Source organism: Ranitomeya variabilis, chromosome 1 (genome assembly GCF_051348905.1).
Source record: "Ranitomeya variabilis isolate aRanVar5 chromosome 1, aRanVar5.hap1, whole genome shotgun sequence".
Lineage (NCBI taxonomy): Eukaryota > Metazoa > Chordata > Amphibia > Anura > Dendrobatidae > Ranitomeya > Ranitomeya variabilis.
This window is the reverse complement of record NC_135232.1, coordinates 1,049,134,713-1,049,152,144: the sequence shown is the minus strand read 5'-3', so window position 1 is coordinate 1,049,152,144 and position 17,432 is coordinate 1,049,134,713. Positions and strand designations below refer to the sequence as shown.

The window sequence follows — 17,432 nt, the reverse complement described above, 5'->3', positions numbered from 1 at the left end:
ATTGGACAACTAAAAGGGGCTGCCTAGGATATGGAGCCTTAAGTAAGGTCATCAATTTCAAATCGGTAGGAGTCTGAACCCAGCACCCCCATGGCACATCTGTTTATTATCTATCAGTGGTTTATTAGCAGCTGGATGTAATCACTGAACAGAGCTGTACAACTGAACCACATTCAGTATGAAATTTCCACTGCCGGGTGCTGCAGATCAGCTTCTATTTGTTGAACTAGGAGTGATTCTGAAGTGCCTAGCAATGGCTGCTACATCATGAATGGAACAGGGGTTCAGTTTTCAGGGTGCTTCTCGAGCTAATAACAGCTGATCATGAGGGTGCTTGTTGTTGGACTTCCATTAATCAGACATTGATGATGACTAGTGATGAGCGAGTATACTCGTTGCTCGGGTTTTCCCGAGCACGCTCGGGTGACCTCCGAGTATTTGTTAGTGTTCAAGGATTTAGTTTTCATCACCTCAACTGAATGATTTACAGCTACTAGCCAGCCTGAGTACATGTGAGGAATGCCTGGTTACTAGGGAATCCCCACATGTACTCAAGCTGTCTAACATCGCAAATCATTCAGCTGCTGCCGAGGAAAACAATCTCCGAGCAGTCATAAATACTCGGAGACCACCCGAGTGTGCTCGGGAGAACCCAAGCAATACTCAGAGTACACTCGCTCATCACTAATGATGACCTATCCTAATGTTTCCCACACTCCAGCTCTCACTGCCCCCCAACAGAGTAGGTTTTCAGAATTGAGATGCACCCCATTCATTGGAACTTTTCAAAATGGTTTACAGAGGTGCAAAAAGTGTCTAATGTACAAGATAAATCTGAAATGAAGCAATATACACAAATGTTTTGCCAAAATTGAGAATTACTTAGTAAATATCTATTATGTTTAGCATGTGGGGTTAAACTGGAGGAAACTCGGTGAAACATGGGGTGACTATTCAAACTCCATGAAGATGTTGTCCTTCGTGAAATCTGAACCCAGGATGTAATATTAAGCATTTCTGTAAGGCTAGGTTCACATTGCAATATCCCAAGAATATACCCAAGTATATAAGGTTCACGCTAAGGAAAAGGCCACTGGTTTCTAGATGGGTGTCCACAAATTAGTAGTGACTAAAATCACTCAGTCTGAATGGGTCTAAATTAGACCATGATAGTACATATATAGAGAAGCTTCAATATAAAAATGGTGATTCCCATAAAATCATACAAAAGTAAGTCATGAAGGACTGACTAACAATGATTAGCCCGCAGGCAATGTTAGTGCGTGTCGGTGGGAAAATGTTTTCTTACCCGTCGTGCTGAGATTCTCCTGGATATCGGTGATGGCTCTCCAATGCGGCGATGGATACAATCAGAATGAAGTAGAGTCAATGGCAAAGTTAGTGGCTGCCCCGGCCGGTAGCAGCCACCACTCACCAGGCTGCAGATGATAGCGGGGTCCAGTAATGCCGGAGCCGCGTGTGGTACAAGCGGCAATTCCAGCTGGTGTACAGGACCTGTCTGACGTAGTGACCCACGTGACTGCTACTACAACCCGGTGACGTGTGCAAAGTGCGGTACGGACCTCTATCCTAGGTTCACAATGCGTTAGGGCAATCCGTTAAGCGCATAGCGCTAGCGGATTGCGCTAACGCAATGTATCTATAGGGATCGCGTTTGCCGATCCTGCTAGTGCAGATCCCTGATCTGCGCTAGCGAGGACCGGACCTCGGAGGCACCTCGGACGCTGCAAGCAGCGTCCGAGGTCTGTCAGAAAATAACGGCACATCGCTAGCGCATGCCGAAAATGGCATTGACATTGCCGTCAATGGGTGCGCTAATGGACCCGTTGCATGGCGTTAATTGCGACAATTTCGCCATGCAACGCAGTCCGTTAGCGTTAACCCATTAACGCAATGTGAACCTAGCCTAATCGTGTACTTATTTTCTGTGATTTACATCATTTTTTCTATTTCATTTACATTCAATTGCCTAAACTAATTTTTGCTATTTACTAAAACAAAACTCTGAACGCGTGAACCATGGTTGCCAACCATTCTAACATCTCTGGTTAGACTGGAAAAATAGAGAACATTTTCAGGGTCTGTAAAAAAAAATTTGAAGCATCCATGAGTAGTGTACAGGTTATTAGAATTCTTATTATCATCCTTTTTCAGCTGATCATAAATGTTATTAATATGTTTATATGTGTATTCAGAGCTGCAGATAGGTAGATAGATCTTATGGTTTAGTATGGTTTTCCATTGTGTTTGTAAAAAATGTCAGCTGTCCATGACCCTTTCACTCCAGAACCAGTTGTCACTTTCCTGACCAGGCCAATTTTTTCAATTCTGATCACTGTCACTTTGTGTGGTAATAACTCTGAACGCTTCAACAGATCCAAATGAGTCTGAGACTGCTTTTTCATGACACATTGTACTTCATGATAGTGGTAAAATTTGTGCAATATGACTTGCGTTTATTTGTGAAAGTATCGGAAATATGGCAACAATTTTGCAATTTTCAAACTTTTATTTTTTGAGCCCTTAAACCAGTCACACAAAAAAGTTAATAAATAATGTTTTCCACATGTCAACTTTACATCTGCACATTTTTTAAACATATTTTTTTTTGTTAGGAAGTTAGAGGGGTTAAAATTGAGCAGTGATTTCTCATTTTTCTGACAAAATTTACAAAACCATTTTTTTAAGGGCCACATCACATCTGAAGTGACTTTGAAAGGGACCCTTCTAAAAACTGTACCCCTCAAACTGCTCAAAACCTAATTCAAGTAGTTTATTAACCCTTCAGGTGCTTCCCAGGAATTAAAGCAATGTGGAAGGAAAAAATGAAAATTCTACTTTTCAAACAAAAATGTTATTTTGGCCACAAATTTTTCATTATAAAAGAACAGGAGAAAACGCACCATATAATTTGTTGTGTAATTTCTCCTGAGTATGGCGATATATGTGGTGGAAAACTTCTGTTTGTGTGCACAGCAGCCCTCTGAAGGGAAGGAGCACCATTTGACTTTTGGAGCGCAAAATTGGTAGGAATCGATAGCGGACACCATGTTGCGTTTGGAGAGACCCTGACGTGACTAAACAGTGCAAACTCACACAAGTGACCCCATTTTGGAAACTAGACCCCTACAGGAATTTATCTAGATGTTTGGTGAGCGCCTTGAACCCCCAGGAACTTCAAAGAATTTTACGATATTCAGCCGTGAAAATAAAAAAAACTAATTTTCCCCCTAAAAATGTTGTTTTAGCACAATTTTTTTTATTTTCACAATGTTAGGAAGAAAAAATGGACCATATAATTTGTTGTGCAATTTCTCCTCCGTATGCCAGTACCCCATATGTGGTGTAAAACTAATGTTTGCACCTTTGACTTTTGGAAAGCAAAACTGTCCGGAATTGGTAGTGGACCCCATGTCATGTTTGCAGAGTGCCTATTGTGCCTAAACAGTGGAATCCCCCCCACAAGTGACCCCATTTTGGAAACTACACCCCTTGAGGAATTCATCTCCTGGTGTGTTGACCATCTTGATACCACAGGTGCCTCACAGAATTTTAAAATATTGAGACGTGAAAAGAAATATTACATTGTTTTCATGAAAAGTTGATTTAGCCTCAAATTTCTCCCCACAGTTGATTGTGCAATTTTTCCTAAGTACGCCAATACCCCATATGTGGTCGGAAAGGCAACATATGCAAATAAATAAATACAAATAAAAGTTATTGCTCTTGGAAAGTAGATTGCAAAAAACAGGAAAAAAAAATAAAAATGGCTTAGGCACAAAGAGGTTCAATGCTCAACAGCTCGAAAAAATGCACCTATGTAGACTTATGTGTACAAGATGGGTAAATTAAGACCAGAACCTAATCACAATCAAGTTAGAAAAACATGTGCATCGACTTATGAATTCAATGTATTTATTACACAAGCTACTGCCAGAAAAGTGGTTTCCCCATGTCCCTGTGATCAGTGGTAGGTGATCTGATTTTTTTGAGCTGATCAAAGAGTGTCTATGATTACATTCAACATTATTCTTTCAACAGTTCAAAGATCTGGAGATGATAAATGATTTTTAGGCGTAAAAAAAAAATCAACTTATCCCACTACACTAAAGGGCCTGCAGCACAATAAACTATGGTATACCGAACTTTAATTAGTCTTCGTATAATTCTGTTACTCACCTGAATAGCTGATTTCTCTGGGCAATGCACATATACAGCTGTGCTACACAACGGTGACAGCCTGATATTAATCAGATGTGCAGGATTTGTAAGACATGGCTGCATTCTACTAGAAACAGCGGACAACTTGGCCATGGATTATATCTGGTATTGCAGTAAACATGGTTGAGCTGTAATATCACACATAGCCTGCAGACTGGAGTGGCGCTGATGTTTTCTAAACCTGTACAACCCTTTGGAAAACAATATTTGGCTAGTAAAGAAAAAGACTTTATAATACACCGTATATTTTCCTGTATTTTATATCTGTTTCTAGACTGTCAGGTACACAATTACACAGACCATGTCTGAGAATTACCCCTATCTGTATTCCTCTATCCCCAACGTACTGCTCAGTGCCTCTTCCAAACATTTCTCTTGTGCTACGTAGTCACATCTGCTTTCCTGTGTTGATTCCGCTTTCTACATGTCCAGTTTAATCAGTTTGCACGTCCAGAGTTCTCCATCACATATCTACTAAGAGTTAAAGGGCTTGTTCATAAAGCAAATCCCTGTCCTCATGTTCCATAAGGCAATGCAAACACTACATGGGATGCTCCAGTGAGCACAGGACTTTCATACAGTTCCCCTGTAGTGATCCCTATAGGGAAAATCTATAGCAGGACGTGGCTGGAGTTGCCAGGTTTTAGAAATGGTGAAAACCACTTCTATTTTAAAAGGTAAGAATTTTTTTCCAAGAATCTATGTTACCTACAGCTAAGAGTGCAGTGACAAGACCATGAAATCAGGGCTAAAAGTTTTGAGAAGGACACAAATTTTGGTTTTCACAGTTTGCTGCTTTGGTTTTTAGAGTGGAATATGCAATAATTATAGAAAGCTATGAATGAAGACTGATCAAATGAATTGCAAAGTCATTCAATCCCATGAAAATTAATGTAATAATAAAAAAAAAAACCATTCATAGAGAGGTGTGAAGGCTTGAAGGCACCCAAGAATGTTCACCTAGCGCCAGGACGTCTACTAAAAAGGATTCAGCGACAAGGTTGGTCTAACACCAGTGCAGAGCTTGCTCAGGAATGGCACCGGGCAGGTGTCCGCACATTTGCAAACACAGTGAGGAGAAGGTTTTTGGAGGCTGGACTAGTTTCAAGAAAGTCAATAAAGAAGCCACTACTATTCAAGAAAAACATAAAACTCAGACTTAGTTTCTGCAGAAAGTACAGGGAATTTACTACAGGGGACTGTGGTAAAGTTAATTTCTCTGATGAAGCCCCTTCTGACTATTTGGGACATCTGGAATAATATTGTCAGGAGAAAAAAAGGTGAGATACACCATGAGTCCTGTATCAGGTCAATCATGTGGGGGGGGGGGGGTGCTATTCATCCATGCAGGGGGCTCACTCACAATTTTGCATAACAGCACTGCCATAAAGAACAAGATCTAAACATCTTCTAAGAGTAAAGGTACCGTCACACTAAGCAACGTCGCCAGCGATCTGTGACGTTGCAGCGTCCTAGGGAGCGATATCGCTGTATTTGACACGCAGCAGCGATCAGAATCCCGCTGTGAAATTGCTGGTCGCTGCTAGAAGGTCTGCACATTATTTGGTCGCTAGGTCGCCGTGTATCGCCGTGTTTGACAGCAAAAGCAACCATACCAGCGATATTTTACACTGGTAACCAGGGTAAACATCGGGTTACTAAGCGCAGGGCCGCGCTTAGTAACCCGATGTTTACCCTGGTTACCAGCGTAAAAGTTAAAAAAACAAACAGCACATACTCACCAGCGCGTCCCCCAGCCTCTGCTTCCTGACACTGACTGAGCGCCGGCCCTAAACTGAAAGTGAAAGCACAGCAGTGACGTCACCGCTGTGCTGTTAGGCTACGTTCACACGTTCAGTTTTTTCATCAGTTTTTTTTCCTGTCCTGTTTTGAAAAACCGCAGCTAAAATTCAGCGCTGATTTTAGCTGCGGATTTTGATCCTTTTTCTTCTGCGGATTCCACTGCGGGTTTCCAAATGCAGTTTCCTATTGGTGCTGCTGGAAACCCGCAGCGGAATCCGGAGAAAGAATTGACATGGTACTTCTTTTTTCCGCAGGCAAATCCGCGCGGATTTTCCTGGGGAAAAAAGGATCGTCGGCACAGCGGATTTTGTTTTCCATTGGGTTACATTGTACTGTAACCTACATGGAAAACGGATGCGGATCCGCAGCTGAAATTCCGCTCCGGATCCGCACCAAAAAACGCACCGTGTGAACATAGCCTTAGGGCCGGAGCTCAGTCAGTGTCAGGAAGCAGAGGCTGGGGGACGCGCTGGTGAGTATGTACTGTTTGTTTTTTTAACTTTTACGCTGGTAACCAGGGTAAACATCGGGTTACTAAGCGCGGCCCTGCGCTTAGCAACCCGATGCTTACCCTGGTTACCCGGGGACCTCGGCATCGTTGGTCGCTGGAGAGCGGTCTGTGTGACAGCTCTCCAGCGACCAAACAGCGACGCTGCAGCGATCGGCATCGCTGTCGCTATCGCTGCAGCGTCGCTTAATGTGACGGTACCTTAACTTCTTCCAACTACCCAAGAGCAATTTGGTGATGAGCAATGCTTTCTTCAGTATGATGGCGCACAGTGTCACAAGGCAAAATTGATAGCTAAGTGGCCGATGAAGAAACATTGAAATTTTGAGTCCATGGCCAGGAAAATTCCCACCTCTCAATCACATTGTGAACCTGTGGCCAATGCTCAAAAGGTGGGTGCACAAACAACTATGATTAACCTCAAGCACTGATTAGACAAGAATAAGTAGCCATCAGCCTACATTGGCCCAGAAGCTGACATTCAGCTGTCAGGACGAAGGGCAGAAGTCTTGAAAAATAATGGTCAACCTAAGTGCAAAGGGAGTGTGAAGCAGCAAACTATTTTGCCACACACTTTAAATGTTATTGTCAGAAATTGACATTTGCATTTTTAGAGCTCAGCCTCATTTTTATCAGGTGATGGCAGAGTAACACCACCATCTTCTGCTGGGAATAGGACAGGATCAGCTCCTGAGCCCACTCCTCCATACACCCACCTCCCACTTGTGCCATACATGTAAGGTGCTCATCATCAAAGTCTTAAAGGTGCATTCCCATCACAGTAAGTGAAGGTGTACTGCTACAAGGCTTAACAACACTTAATATGTTGGAGGATCAACTGATCGAAAAAAAATAAAGCGGAAGCAGAGCTTCTCCAGAGTTTCTCCAGAGCTGCATCCCTTTCTCAGTTTTCTCCACACACAGTGGAGGCCGTAGCCACTTGGCTGTTGAGGGAACTGAACTCGGCTGTAGTACAGTAGGTGGCCATAGACAAATTGGTGCAGAGGAGAAAGTCTGAAAAGGAGGCAGTGCCGCAGATCATTCATTCTTAGAACTGGTGGGAAACCTGGAGGGTCGTTAAGTGACTGTAGAATATAACTATGATATGTCTTCACTTACTGGGAAAGAAGCAATCCTTTAAAGGTGTGGTCCACTGCTTGAACAACCTCCTCTTAGGCTACTTTCACACTTCCATCTTCTGGGCTCCGTCGCAATCCGTCATTATTGCCAAAAAATGGATCCTGCAAATGTGCCCGCAGGATCCGTTTTTTTGCCATACACTTTAATGGACGACGGATTGCGACGGATGGCCACATGTCGCATCTGTCGTGCGATGGATGCGTCGTATTTTAGCGGTCCGTCGTGATGAAAAAACGTTCAATGTAATGTTTTTTCGTCCGTCGAATCAGCCAGTTCCGACCGCACATGCGTGGCCGGAACTCCGCCCTCTCCTCCCCGAAACTCACAATGGGCAGCGGATGCGTTGTAAAACTGCATCCGCTGCCCACTTTGTGCTAAATTTAGCACAATGTCCGTCGGTACGTCAGGCCGACGGTTTGCGACGTCCCAATACCGACGGATGTGTGAAAGTAGCCTTAAATGTTATGTCCCCTGTGTAAAATAAAACTTTATATTAACCTCCAATACTGACACCGTTCCAGCAATCTTATGACATTGTTCTAACACATGAGTGCTGCAGCTGATCGGTGGCCGCTGGTGGGCTGCAGTGCTCACAGTTCCCTAGGACAATGGAAGTGTGAGCAAAGAAGCAACTGATTGGCTGCAACACAGCAATGTCACATGAGTAGTTCTGGCACTAACATTGCTGGAAAGGAACAAGGTGGGTATAAGCTTTCTTTATTTTACTCGGTGGACCACAGCATTTAGGAGGATGTTGTCTGAACAGATGAAATTGACCACCTCTTCACCTGCTGACTGACAAATTCTCCTAGTTATGCAGTGAGTAATCCCCAACTCCACCATCACAGGGATGATAATTGATGTAAGTGATAAAATATTGGCCATATATAGCTTTCTGATAAAACTAAGAAAAATCTCAAAAGAATGAACTTGACCGACAACTGGGCCTCATTCATCAATACCGCGAAAACTGACTGTGAAGAAAAGAGCAGCCCATCGCAGCGCTTTCCTGTCAGTGCAGATAACTGGAGCCCCGTGGTGCCAATCACAGCGCTTTCCTGTCAGTGCAGATAACTGGAGCCCCGTGGTGCCAATCACAGCGCTTTCCTGTCAGTGCAGATAACTGGAGCCCCGTGGTGCCAATCACAGCGCTTTCCTGTCAGTGCAGATAACTGGAGCCCCGTGGTGCCAATCACAGCGCTTTCCTGTCAGTGCAGATAACTGGAGCCCCGTGGTGCCAATCACAGCGCTTTCCTGTCAGTGCAGATAACTGGAGCCCCGTGGTGCCAATCACAGCGCTTTCCTGTCAGTGCAGATAACTGGAGCCCCGTGGTGCTTTTTCCTCTTTTGTAATTAAAATGAGAAATGTGAAGTAACCCTAGGAATCCATCTTGCCGGCCAGCCCTATCCCAGTGAGATCACCTATACTAGAGCAGATTACCTCAGCGCTTACTAGAAAAACCGCACGGTTCACAGCCCCGACTCTCCTGAACCTTTGCATCTTACACATCTAGTACAAAGAAACTAATGATAAAAGGAATTAATGAAACGCTCTTAATGGTTATTTCTGGGAAGCCGTCCAGCACATGGAACACATCTGTCTGATAAATCCCTGTATTCTTTGTCATTATTATAGAAAATAATCCTTAAAAGATGATATGTCCCACACTGCACCGTGGGCAGAGCGCCCGCCTCCACAATAACAACATTCAGGGAAAGACATAAAGGTAAAAAAAATAAGACAGGAAATGAAACGTCATACGTGAGCGATGCCCTGGGAGTTAGATAAACACCATTTATTTTACTTTAGAGAAAAAGTCTTTACGGCTTGTTTTATTAGTCTTATGCTTTCAATCCGATTCAGACATAATCGGAGGGGATGGAACCGGCCACATTTTCTTTGTAACTTGCCACCATACTATTTTACAGCAAAGAATCGGAAGGGTGTTGTAATTTTACTTTTTTATTTTTATAATATCCAATACATTTAAATGGTTATTGTGGTTTCAATAAAGTTAAAGGGGTGGAAAAAAGTTATCACTTATCCACGGGACAGGAGATAATTTGCCGATTGGTAGGTATCCCTAGAACCTGCACTGATCAGCAGATCGAGCAACTTATATCCCGCTACAAAATGGCGTGACAGGTAGGACACTCGACTCTCGCTCCATTCATTCTCTATGGTTCTGCAGAGCTTGGCAACGCCATAGGGCATGATTGGAGTGCAGGTCAGTCCAAAAGATAACAAAGCACTCACATCTTCATAAAAAATTGCTTTATTGATCCAGTAATAAAAAAAGGCACAACAAATGGTTGAAAGCAACAGCACAAAAATTAAAAAGGCAGAAAGGAAATACCCGCTGCTCTCACAGGCAACATGTTTCAGACCTGCACGGTCCTTTGTCAAGCATGTGCACTGCAACTCCATTTTAACAGGGCTGAAGAGGCATTTTCTGTTAATTGGTTGGACAACATCCGAACAACAAGTTATCAACCATCCTATGCGTGGCTGATAACTTTTTTTTTCAACAGAAAACTGGAAACATGCGAATATTCGAGATGAGCAAATCTCCCAAATTGTCCTTGTATTAGGAGGTCAGGAAATTTGATTTGTAATGTGATGTGATTCAAAAGTGTCCTGATTGTCATTTGAAGACATTTATTATTCTGTGAAGTTTCTCCAGATCTAAAAGCATAATAAATAGTGGGCCGAGAAGGGGTTCAAAAATAATAGCACATGATTCCCACCTCGTCCCTCATCTGTTCCTGCAGCTCCGTGCCTGGAGACCACATACACAAGATGCGACCTACGTCACATAGACATTAATGATGTGCATGTGGCTTAACGTGCCGAAGGTCTAGCAGTCCGCTCTAGTAGACCCCGAAGGAGCTACAACTTGAGAACATGAGAGGGGAGAGGAGAGTATTATAAGAGAGAATTTATTATTTTTTAACCCCTTTCAGCACACTGTACTTCTTTATATAGGAGAGTAAACAGACTAAACTATTCCATACAGAGGCGTCCAGGAGAATAAGGTTTACTGTATCAATAACTTTTCTTAACCACAATGGCCGACCTAGCCAACTGCATAACGGCTCCAAATGGTTACCATATAAAACGCACTGTGAACACTGCATGGACTCATGGACTTGCTGGAAGGTTATTTGCTAAGTAATTACTTTACATTAATCTGCAGATGCCGGTGATGGAGACTCCGTACAGTGCGTGGAATGAAGAGGTGATGAAAGCAGATTTCACTAATGGAAGGCAATCTACAATACTGTCACATAAGGGGCAGCGATGCACCAGGTGTGCTGCTATCATGAGAGTGCCAGTGACAACATATTACAGAGGAATATTAGTTATATCATGGTAAAATGAATCGCTATATAGTTCCACAGACTCAGAGAGACGTGTTGCATGTGAGCGCAGAACAACCAGCGAGCATTATACAACCCACCAAACCAAACACTGCAGTGAAGACGGTCACCGGGGAAAATGTGAGGGTTTGTTTATAAAGTGTCTTCTTTGTGGTTTACAAGAGTTACAAAACAACGTTGCGATATATTATATTACTTGAGTCTGGAATAACCACATTATTATTATCAATGAACTATCAAAGGTAGCGAACATTATTGGTATCACAGACCCTCTATAATCATCAGACAGAGGTCGTAAGGCAGCTTTGCCATTAGATTCATGCTGTCCGTGGTTCGGGCCCGTGAATCAGACACCGGCTTCACAATTGTAGTCAGGTAAGTTCTACGCTTACACTGCAGCGTTTCAGAAAAAATCATACTCTGTGTGAACAATTAGTAAGAGATTTGTATTTTGATGTTTAATTGAATTATTCAAAATTTAACAAACCTGAAAATGTAAGAAAAGTAAAAGTGAGAAAAACTGCAGAATTCTGAGGCAAATAAATGAGAAACGGAAATTTTTCCACCTGAATTGATTATTTTCATCTCTTAAAGGAAACCCGTCACCAGGTTTTTCTGATATAAAGTAGGGCCAGCACCTGTAAGCCCTCAGATAAAGTATACTAGAATGCTGTATACATGTCCCCGATGCGCGCTCCATAAAACAATAAAGACCTTTTATTATCCACACCTATGGGGCGGTCCGTCCGATGGGCGTCGTTGATCTTGATCCGGTGCCTTCTCTCTTCTTACAATGCCATCCTCCTTCCCTGCTTCGTGTGAGGATACTTCCTAGGTCATCCACGCAGTGTCCATGGCATCGTGCTCCTGTGCTGGCGCACTTCTCACTGTCCTGTCGAGGGCAGAGCAAAGTATTGTAGTGCGAATGTGCCGGTGCTATTAGCCGTTTCCTCACATATTCGCACTACAATACTTTGCCGAGGGCAGAGAGAAGTGCGCCAGCGCAGGAGCACAATGCTATGGACACTGCATGGATGACGTTGGGCGAGTCATACACATGAAGCAGGGAACGAGGACGGCAATCAGAAGAGGAGGTGTCGGACCAAGACCCGTGATGCCCATTGGACAGACCACGTCGTAATGAGGATAATAAAAGCTATTTTTTGTGTTATACAGAGCGGATTGGGGACACATATACAGCATTCTAGGATACTGTGTTTGAGGGCTTACAGGTGCTGGCCCTACTTTATATGAGAAAAACCTGGTGACAGGTTCCCTTTAAGGTGAGAATAATAACCAAACAACTCAACATGTACAAAATAAATTTCTGACATTTCAAAAAAAATATCAGTGGCCAATAGAGCCGCCCTTCTTTTCAATAACAGCCATAAACCTTCCAGCTATGGAGTCTGTCAGCTTCTTAATCTGTTGATGATCACCTTTAGGGCAGCACCAACCACAGTCCCCAGACACTATTCAGAGAGCTGACTGTTTTCCTTCACCATAGATCTCCCATTTAGGAAGGGCACACGTTTACTTAATAGGGTTTAGGCCAGATGAGGAAGGGGCCATGTCATTTTTCTTTCATCTTTAAGGTCTTTCCTGTCAGTCAAGCCATGGAGGACTTTAATGCATGCAATTAGGTATCGGCCGGCATAAAAATCATGGTTTTCTTGAAAGACGCAGACTTCGTACTGTGCCGCTGCTTGAAGAAAGTGTCTTCTAAGAAGTGACAGTAGGTTTGTAAGTTGATTTGAGTCCATGTTCAACTCGAAAATGTGAACTAGTTGATATTTAATAATACCAGCCCATAGCAGTACCCGACCCCCACCCTGCTGCCGTTTGCGTTGAAGTGAAGGTCTGTGCTGGTTACTGATCCAGTCCCGAGCCCATCTATGCAGTCCGTTAAGAGTCACTGTCATCTCATCAGTCCATAAAACCTTGGAAAAACCTGTCTTCAGATAAGTCTTGGCCCAGTCTTGACGTTTCCCCTTCTGTGTCTTGCTCAGTGGTGGTTGGATTTCAGCCTTCCTTACCTCGGCCATGTCTCTGAGCACTGAGCACCTTGTATTTCTGGGCCTCGAAGAAGGTTGCAGTTCTGGGATATGACAGCACTGGAGGATTCACATTTCATTCTTCTGAAATCTAGGCGTCTTTTTTTCCTTTTTTTTTTTGCACACCTGGTGACTATTTTAAGCAAAACTTTTGATGGTTCTGTGATCACACTCCAATATCACAGCAATTTCAAGAGTGCTGAATCCCTCTGCTGTACGAGTTGTAACAATTTTTGACTTTTCAGAGTCAAGTAAATCTCTTTTTTGGCCCATTTTGCCTGAGGAAAACAAGCTGCCTAATAATTCTGCACACCGTGATAAAGGACGTTGTATCCTTAGGCCTCACCCCCTCATTACACCAATACACATCACCTGATCTGCTTCGTCCAATAGGAATCCACATTTATACAGCTCGGAGGTGGAAAATATACAGAAAAATAATGATATGGTCAAAATACTCACTTGCCTAATAATTATCCACACAGCCATCTGGGGACTACGGTCCCGATTCCTTAAAGTGTGTGTGCCCCTCCAAAAGTCAAACATTGTTCGAGCAACTCAGAAATTGAACAAAAATTTAGCGATGTTGAGGTTTTTTTCTTGGGTCCCAGCTATATTTGTGAAAGTGGGTGAAGTACGGGCAGGATGGTGCATGACTACACCCACCCGTCTAACTTTTAAAAGGTTAAGAAGTTAGCCAGCCTTGTTTTTACACATGATGAAGCTCACTACTGTGGTGTGTGCAAAAGTTACAGCTAAAAACACTTCTCACAGCCAAAACCAAGAGTAATATAGTGATGCCATCCATCTTTGTGCAGTTTGTAAGCACAGAGGGCTCTTTCACATTTCATTAACCTTTTACACATTCATCCTCTGCCGACCCTTGCACCGTGCTGCCGGCCTGGACTTGCATTACTTCAGCTCGCCTCCTATCACATACTAGACTCCGTATAATCACTACTTGTATTAGCTTCTGCTGTCTGGTAACTTTTGTGAGACCCTAACAGAGTGATGAGGATGGATTGCTCCTTTTTAGGTTTCCATACTTTTGCAATCCCATCCTCAATCCTCCCACATAGAGACAAGAATAGCAATTGGCAGTCAGTGACTTTAGGAAATGGCAATTATATGCAGGCACTGGCACACAGTAATATCAAGCTGGCAGCTAGTAACAGCTAGCATTAAGTATTTCAGGTTCTGGTACTTGGTAACAGTAATTGGCATTAAAGGGAACCTGTAGTCACTTACACTCTTCCCTAAACGCGGGCAGCATGAAATCCTGACCGGGCCCTCTGTACAGTGAACTAGATTTTACTCGGAAAGGCTGTAATGAATACAATCTTGTCACCTAGGCGGTTCCCCTCCATCTTCCTGCCGCCTGGGATGGCTTGATTGACAAGTTTCTCCCCATACAAAAACATGGAAAAGTTGAGAAAGCATTGAGAAACCAGAGGGGAGCTACCCAGCAGACATTTACGAGGGGTGGCCCCACAAACAAACTAGTAACATAGTAACATAGTAACATAGTTAGTAAGGCCGAAAAAAGACATTTGTCCATCCAGTTCAGCCTATATTCCTATATTCCATCATAATAAATCCCCTGATCTACATCCTTCTACAGAACCTAATAATTGTATGATACAATATTGTTCTGCTCCAGGAAGACATCCAGGCCTCTCTTGAACCCCTCGACTGAGTTCGCCATCACCACCTCCTCAGGCAAGGAATTCCAGATTCTCACTGCCCTAACAGTAAAGAATCCTCTTCTATGTTGGTGGAAAAACCTTCTCTCCTCCAGATGCAAAGAATGCCCCCTTGTGCCCGTCACCTTCCTTGGTATAAACAGATCCTCAGCGAGATATTTGTATTGTCCCCTTATATACTTATACATGGTTATTAGATCGCCCCTCAGTCGTCTTTTTTCTAGACTAAATAATCCTAATTTCGCTAATCTATCTGGGTATTGTAGTTCTCCCATCCCCTTTATTAACTTTGTTGCCCTCCTTTGTACTCTCTCTAGTTCCATTATATCCTTCCTGAGCACCGGTGCCCAAAACTGGACACAGTACTCCATGTGCGGTCTAACTAGGGATTTGTACAGAGGCAGTATAATGCTCTCATCATGTGTATCCAGGCCTCTTTTAATGCACCCCATGATCCTGTTTGCCTTGGCAGCTGCTGCTTGGCACTGGCTGCTCCAGGTAAGTTTATCATTAACTAGGATCCCCAAGTCCTTCTCCCTGTCAGATTTACCCAGTGGTTTCCCGTTCAGTGTGTAATGGTGATATTGATTCCTTCTTCCCATGTGTATAACCTTACATTTATCATTGTTAAACCTCATCTGCCACCTTTCAGCCCAAGTTTCCAACTTATCCAGATCCATCTGTAGCAGAATACTATCTTCTCTTGTATTAACTGCTTTACATAGTTTTGTATCATCTGCAAATATCAATATTTTGCTGTGTAAACCTTCTACCAGATCATTAATGAATATGTTGAAGAGAACAGGTCCCAATACCGACCCCTGCGGTACCCCACTGGTCACAGCGACCCAGTTAGAGACTATACCATTTATAACCACCCTCTGCTTTCTATCACTAAGCCAGTTACTAACCCATTTACACACATTTTCCCCCAGACCAAGCATTCTCATTTTGTGTACCAACCTCTTGTGCGGCACGGTATCAAACGCTTTGGAAAAATCGAGATATACCACGTCCAATGACTCACCGTGGTCCAGCCTATAGCTTACCTCTTCATAAAAACTGATTAGATTGGTTTGACATGAGCGATTTCTCATAAACCCATGCTGATATGGAGTTAAACAGTTATTCTCATTGAGATAATCCAGAATAACATCCTTCAGAAACCCTTCAAATATTTTACCAACAGTAGAGGTTAGACTTACTGGCCTATAATTTCCAGGTTCACTTTTAGAGCCCTTTTTGAATATTGGCACCACATTTGCTATGCGCCAGTCCTGCGGAACAGACCCCGTCGCTATAGAGTCCCTAAAAATAAGAAATAATGGTTTATCTATTACATTACTTAGTTCTCTTAGTACTCGTGGGTGTATGCCATCCGGACCCGGAGATTTATCTATTTTAATCTTATTTAGCCGGTTTCGCACCTCTTCTTGGGTTAGATTGGTGACCCTTAATATAGGGTTTTCATTGTTTCTTGGGATTTCACCTAGCATTTCATTTTCCATCGTGAATACCGTGGAGAAGAAGGTGTTTAATATGTTAGCCTTTTCCTCGTCATCTACAACCATTCTTTCCTCACTATTTTTTAAGGGGCCTACATTTTCAGTTTTTATTCTTTTACTATTGATGTAGTTGAAGAACAGTTTGGGATTAGTTTTACTCTCCTTAGCAATGTGCTTCTCTGTTTCCTTTTTGGCAGCTTTAATTAGTTTACTACATTTTCATCAACAGATCTTGCAATAACAATAAGTTCCACAAATTGATGTGTTAAAGCATTACTCCAGCAATTTTTTCAGCACTAGAGTGGTGCTTCTAACTTAAGGTCCCTGTATACTCAACCTTTGGCAGCTTCACTTTTTTTTAGTGCTGGTCCAGTCCCGCAGCACCATCTTGTAACTGCAACTTCTGACTGGCGAGATGTCAGGAGCTCTCACTGCCAATCTATGAGAGGCAGAACGAGGCTCTCGCAGACTTGCATTGAGAAAGTGTCCTCTGGCTGGCTCCATGAAACACTGGGTCTAGCAGGTCACAAACTGCTGGAGACTGACAAGAGCAGCGGCGGTAGAAGGGAAGAGGGCGGCAGGTAAGTAGGGTCAGGGACCTTAGATTAGAAGCACCACTCCAGTGGTAAAATATAAAAAAACTGCTGGAGTGGTGTTTCAAGAAAATGTTCCTGTTTTGAAATAATCTTAATAAATGTAACCCTGTTATGTACTGTTGTTTGGTGTGTCCAACCATGCAGAATTGCTCGAGCTGCTGCTTTCTGATGTAACATTTCTCTGCCTGTTTTATCACAGGAGCGTGTGCTTCTGCTGCGTTTCTGGACCTCTGAGCACATCATAAATCAAGTCAGTGACATAGGAGCTCTAGCATGTGTTGAGCTTGTACAGCAAGTCAATGACTTGATTTATGACGTGCTCACATGACGGTTGATATGGCAGAAACACTCAATCCTGTGATAAAACAGGCATGGAAATGCATTACCTCTGAAAGTAGTCTGTATACCAGGGCTGTGGAGTTGGTAAGCCAAACTTCCGACTCCAACTCCACCAAAATGGGCTCCGAATCCGACTCCACAGCCCTGCTGTATACTCTCTT

At 43.1% G+C, this 17,432-nt stretch overlaps 1 protein-coding gene across 2 annotated transcripts in view; it reads right to left on the bottom strand.

Moving 5' to 3' along the window:
- The window catches only part of SCFD2 (sec1 family domain containing 2), a 654,831-nt gene that overhangs the window by 504,442 nt on the left and 132,957 nt on the right, over nt 1-17,432 (bottom strand). The window lies entirely within an intron of this gene.